The sequence below is a fragment of the Pteropus medius genome, unplaced genomic scaffold, assembly GCF_902729225.1.
Source record: "Pteropus medius unplaced genomic scaffold, Ma_sr-lr_union100, whole genome shotgun sequence".
In the NCBI taxonomy this organism is placed as follows: Eukaryota; Metazoa; Chordata; class Mammalia; order Chiroptera; family Pteropodidae; genus Pteropus; species Pteropus medius.
Window position 1 is genome coordinate 6,298,836 of NW_024340700.1, and position 5,572 is coordinate 6,304,407.

The window sequence follows — 5,572 nt, forward strand, 5'->3', positions numbered from 1 at the left end:
TGCTCCCTCTGCTTGTCGTGGTCACGGCCACTGAGCCTCGGCCCTGCCGCTGTACCCCACTTGGAGGTCAGGGGCGAGGCCCTCCAGCCTGGAGGCCGCTGCGCTGGGGAGGGGAGGGGCGGCTGTCTTCCAGCAAGGCGGGGCTCAGGCGGGAAGGCCGCAGTCTCCCCAGCAGGGGTAACCGTTGGCAACAGACCTTTCCTTGAAACATCGTGCATTTGGCTTAACGAAATTTGTCTTTGTGACGGCCAAGGGTCCCGGGGGTGGCTCAGGGCCACCAACGCCAGACCCCGTGGTTTGGTTACTGAGCCCCGGTTACCCTTGCCGGCCCCCCACCCCCATGCCCTGTCTGCCACTGCGACGGTTCATTCTTGAGGATGTGGCGGCTGTACCTCTGGCCCGTGTCAGCACCAGCCGGAAGGGGACACCCCCATCCCTACCAACCCGAGCACAGATGGCGCCCCACATCCCTGAGGCCTCCCAGGACAGACGGAGCCCAGAAGTGACGAGCCCTGGTGTGGGTGGGGGGCAGAGGGGAGGTCGTCTGAGAGAGGGACCTTAGAAATGCCTTTCACGGCTGTGCCCTCCGCCCAGCAGGGGCTGGGGTCTGCTGGCGGCTGGTGAACGGCGGCCACCCTGGCCCCCTGCAGCTGGGCCTCTCATCCTCCTCCAGACGCTCAGCCCTGAGCCTTTGTGTTTGCCTTAAGCACGGTCTCCCTGGAAACAGGGGGTGCTGGGGCATCAGGGCAGCTCCCCATGACCTTTGAACCGAGAGGCTTGCGCCGAGCTCAGGGTGGGGCTGGGGAAGCGGCAGACGGATGTGGCGGCAGACGCTGGGCAGAGCTCACAGTCTGTTCTCCATTCCTCGGATGTTCGCTCCCATCTCGATCTAGTTCCAGCAGGCTCATGCATCGCGAACGATTTTCTGCTTATCGTATCCTCGGTTTGAGGCATCCGGCACATCAGCCACATGCCCTGCCTTCTTCCCGCCTGCAGACTTCCAATGCCAGCCTACAAGCCGATCCAGCTCAAACCGAGCTCCGGTTCGCCCCAGGCCTGAGCGGCCGCCCCCGCCTGGGGCCGGGAGACTGGCTGCGGCCCTGCTCCGCTTCGTGGCTGGGCCAGCGCCTCTCCCGTGGAGGCAGAGGTAGGACCGGGCTCTCTGAGGTCCTGGATCTGCAGTGACCCACAGCTCTGGCCTGGCCACAGCGGGAGCCGTGGAAGAGGTGGGCAGACACGGGGCGGACACGGCTCAGGGGAGTCCTCGCTGACGGTGGGAGAGCTCGCTCGTGGGGTCAGGCCGGAGGAAGCCATCCGAGTGTGCCTGTCACTCACGTCCCTCACGGCCTGCCTTTGGACACGGGGGACGGCGTGGCAGGTGGAGGCATCCGCAAAGCGAGGGGACAGCTCTCCAGGACGCTGTCTCCCTGAGCGTGGCTTCTCGCACAGCAGTGTGGACCGCGGTGCCAGTGACGGGAAGATGTGCATGTCCATCCCCGGGGGCCACCGCCGTCTAGAGGCTCCCACGTGGGCATGAGGCGCCTGCTCCGGTCATCAGTGCGGGAGGCGACGGCCTCTGCGGGGGTTCCTGACGGGGGTGACTGTGCCCTGGAAACATCCAGAAGCATCTTCAGGTGTCAGGGCTGCGTTTGCGCGGGGTGGCATCTAGCGGGCAGAGGTCAGAGACGCACAGGCCACCCCTCCACCCCCCACAGCATGGAACCAGCCAGCTCCGCACTTCAGTCGCTCCCAGGCTGGGAAACCTCGTCACATTCTGGCAAAAACCATGATGAACTAAAGCCGGGTCCCCAACCCCTGGGCCGGGGACCAGTACCAGTCACAGCCTGTTAGGCACAGGCCGCACAGCAGGTGAGCGGTGGGCAAGGGAGCGAAGCCGCATCTGCGTCTGCAGCCGCCCCCAGCGCCAGCACCACCGCCTCGGCGCTGCCTCGGATCGTCAGTGCCACGAAGTTGGGGACCGCCGACCTAAAGGACTCATCTGCTACAAACGCACAGACTTTCTGGGGAAAATATCTCAAAAACGTAAATATGGAGCAGAGATCTTAAGAAAACACGAATGCCTGGGAAAACTGAAAGAAGAGAGAAAAATGAAGGAAAAGGAAAGAAATCTTTACGAAGGCGGGCGGGGGAGGGGGAGCTGTGGCCATACGGCGGGCCAGGGACTTAAAGACAGATGCGCCGCGGGCACGCGAGCCCGTGCCCAGCGAGGCAGAGGGCGTTGGGCAGGACAACTCGCGCCCCGCGTCCCAGCCAGCCCCAGGCGGCCGCGCGGAACCGGGAACCCGCAGCCGCACGACACGCCGAGGCTGGGTGCCTGTCACCGATGCGAAGGGCTCGCCCGCCTTCCAGCGACACAGGCGGAACCCTGTCCCCGCACACGCGGGCCTCGAAAGCCAGCCCGGGGAGGCTGCGGAGAGGGCCCACGAGTCCGAGCCACAAACAGCAGAACTCAAAGCGCCCTCGACGCACAGCCCGATGCCCCGACCTCACGGCCAACTAGAAACCAGCGGCAAAGGCAGCCGCTTGGAAGTTTGGAAAGACCTTCTACGTAAGGCACAAGTCAGAGAAGGAAGAAGGATAGAAACTTACAGCAGTGACCGAAGGGCGGGTTTCCCTGACCCGGTTTGAAGATCGAGAGGCGCGAGCTGGGTGGCCGCCTGGAGCCACCGCACAGCCCGCCTCGGACAAAAAGGAAGAGACGAAAAACAAGGGCGGAGATGAATGAAACGGGACGCGAAGGAACACAGAGCGCCACGGGGCACGTGAGACCGGCCGAGCGCCAAGCCGCGCTGTCCCGATCCCCCTCTGGCGGCAGGGATGCGACCACCGGTGAAGAGGGAAAACCAGTTTCTTTGCTAAAATGAATAACGCTCTATACCTCTAGCGGGACCGACTGGGGATTAAAAGCCGGGGTACGCAGAATAAACAGAAAACAAATGAAAATAACATAGTCACGCCACAGTAACTATGTTTCGAATCTTAACGGGAGATCATGAGCCGTGTAAGGCTGACTCGGCATGTAGCAGAGACGGGACGGACTGACAGGCGCCGGAGACCGGGCGCGGACGCGCGGAGATCCGCGAACGCCCTCCCGCCTGCCGGCCCACACGCAGGCCCGCCGCACCTGCGGGGAACCCGCGATTCCCGCGTTTTACACGCTGCTCGGCACGTCCGACCCGAGGGACGCGGCGGCTCTGCCGGGGAGCCAGGTGTGCACAGCACGAGCGAAGTATTTCATCGGCCGGCTCCGCCGAGGGACGCGGGCTCCAGTCCCGAACACCATGCTCCAGGAAAACACGTCACACGCAACGTCACGTCTGGCCTTCAGTGACACCCACTGGGGCGGCGGGGCGCGGGGAGCGTGTGACGAGGGGGCCGTGAGCTGACCGCGGCAGCGCCGTGCGACGGGCATTCGGGGAAGTCCTGTTCTCCTCGCTTTAGTAGATGGTTAAAATTTCCTGCAATAAAACGATTCGAAAGTATAAACAAAAACTTCGTTGCCGATACTGTCCGTTCTGCGGATGCGTGATGGATCGACCCGGGACTTTTCATTCACGCGATTCATCTCATCAACGGATTGAATGAGAAAAAGCAAATTTCTCCAAGAAATGAAAACTGCACAGTTTTGCAATAATAACCCTTATTTGTGTATATACAAATAAGAATAGAAAAAACGTTTCCTTGCTCCTAAAGGTCGCACGTCCACGAGGAATCGCACAGAAATCGCAAGACGTTGGGACTTTGTTTGCAGTGGCGCGGGAGGTGCTCACTCCCTCGTTGCCCCCTGGCTGCTGTGCACAGGGTCCCGGCCGTCCTGGGGACCAGACCGAAGACTCGTCAGCATGTGCGGCCCGAACTCGTCAGGGAGAAGCCCCTTCCTTCCCAACTCACCCCGAAACTTTTCCTTCCTGGTGGCGACACCGTTAGCCACGCCCCTCTGCCATAGCTCCGCACAGCCCCCCGCGCCCACTCGCTCTGGGTCACCGAGCGACGGAGGAAGCTCACGGAAGAAACTCAAAGGCCAGCAAAAATCCGAGAGGGTGGTCCAGCTCGGTGGTCGCCAGAGAAACGCAAGGCGAAAGCACAGTGACACATTTCACATCCATCTCCTTCAGGGCGGGCGCCTTCTGCCCGGGCGAGTTTGCTGCCTCCTTTCCCTTGGCTCTGAGGGGTCGCGGCCGTGTCTGCTCAGAGGAGAAATATGCTGAAAATGTAAAACACTCAGGCGAAGAAATGCTTCCACGTGGCCCGTCGCAATCCCGTTTCTGCACATCCCGCTGTGAATGACCATCACTGGGACAGAGCCATCGACGTCACCCCCCTCGTGAACTTTTGAACCCTTGTTCTGAAGGGCCCTTCGCGCTGGGAGGAGCCGGTGGTGTCACCAGCCAGCGTCTTCTGCGTACACAGAGGACCCAGGGAGAACAGAACCCCCCTTCATTTGCATACTGCGCCCAAGCCCCTGCAGCGCCGGCCAGCGTCCCTCACTGAGGACCTCAGTGGAGACGGCGCTGCGCTGTGGCTGCTACCCGAGCCTGTGACTCCGCAATACCGTCTCCTGCTCAGAGAGATTCTCTTCTTCGTTACAGCCTGAAGCGCTTCTTTCTGGCTAACGCTGCCCGGGCTGCCCACCTCTCCCGAAGGTCCTTCTTCCCTGAATTTATGGCACGTCTCAGTCGGCTTTGAGTCTCAGCACTGGGCTTGCAGACCGACTTAAACTGGCTTCTCATCTCATTCTGCATTTTAACTCTGTATTTTCAAGTATTTCTCCAAAGGGCTGCCGCCCCTGGTGCCTGCACCCTGCAGACACCCAGCTCGTCCCGGTAGGAAGTGGGTGATGCTCAGGGAAGGTGTCAGGAACCCACGCTGACTCTGCACCCTGTAGGAGGCCCAGCCCAGCCTGTCACCGCACGGGTCGGCAGTAGGACCGGCCCACGTGCACATGGTCTGCTCCTTTCCCGCCCACAGCCTCGCCGTGACCTTGACCACCTGGGCCGTCCCAGCCAACCGTCTCTGCCGCCTGGTGTCCGAGCCTGGCTACTGCCTCCCTCTCTTTCTCCTGTCCTCGGGGACAGGGAGCAGCCTGGAGAGCAGACGGACTGGGTCCCTCTCCAGCCTGGCCAATGTGCTGTGCTCTCCCTGCCCAATCCTGAGGCTCGCTGAATCAGGAAGTGGGCTCAGGGAGGTCATGAGCCGCCAGCCTGAGGCCACGTAACTGCTGATAGCCCCGGGCCGTGTCCTCCTGCCGAATTAGTGTGGAAGCGAAGGCATCCGGCCCTGGGCAGACGGGGGACCTGGCACCTGGGGTTGTTCCTGTTTACCCCAAACCTGCCGAGAGTCAGTGCAAGAGGCAGGAGGACCAGCAGGAAGTGACCCGGGCCTCGGGGCCGTGGAAGTGTGAGTCTGGGAGCCACAGCTGAGAGGGGGCGGGGCGGGGAGGGAGGTCGCCTGGTGACTGAGTGGGTGTCAGATGGCCGTTTGTTTGGAGTAGGCGTAGTCTCCGTGGTCAGCTGGCTCCCTGAGTTGTCGTGGTCAGTTTTCTCAGGCCTCA